The sequence below is a fragment of the Triticum aestivum genome, chromosome 3B (genome assembly GCF_018294505.1).
Source record: "Triticum aestivum cultivar Chinese Spring chromosome 3B, IWGSC CS RefSeq v2.1, whole genome shotgun sequence".
NCBI lineage: Eukaryota > Viridiplantae > Streptophyta > Magnoliopsida > Poales > Poaceae > Triticum > Triticum aestivum.
This window is the reverse complement of record NC_057801.1, coordinates 78,016,893-78,017,532: the sequence shown is the minus strand read 5'-3', so window position 1 is coordinate 78,017,532 and position 640 is coordinate 78,016,893.

Here is a 640-nt window from a genome sequence, read left to right as displayed (position 1 = left end):
CTAGCAACCAACGGGGAGGGGTTCCGGTTTAAGTCTAAATTCAAAGTAGACTCAACCTTCTTGGAGACAAATAACTCAAGAGCCTTGTCTAGAGATTCGGCAACCGTCTCCTTGTATGCAACCCAACGTTGCTCGGAGTTCACACGCATTGTCTTCCAACGGATGTGCATTCCAAAACCAACATTATGCCTTCCCTCGAACTCAACAACGTCACTTGGGTCCATCCAATTCAAATCTTTCCTCACTTGTTCCAAAAGCTCCGCATATCTAGGACTACTCTCAAACACCATGTCAAGCTCATTCGGGTCCGTCTCAACATTGCCTTTCAAAAAGGCCTCTCTATCCACATGATGAACATAAACACATGTTCTCCCCATCCCTACAATAATCAAAAACACACATATATCAAGTAAATACTTAAGAAAAATATTTGCACACATATGCCCTAACATATAAAACAACCATAACCATAGCATAACCCTAACACCAACATCAAACACACATAACCCTAACCCTAGCATACTATGGAAGCTTAACCAACCCAAGTTAGCAAAGAAACATAACATCATTCAACACAAATTTGCAAATCCAAGTCAAAACTAGGGTTTCCCCCAAACTAGCAAGATTTGAGCAAATGTGA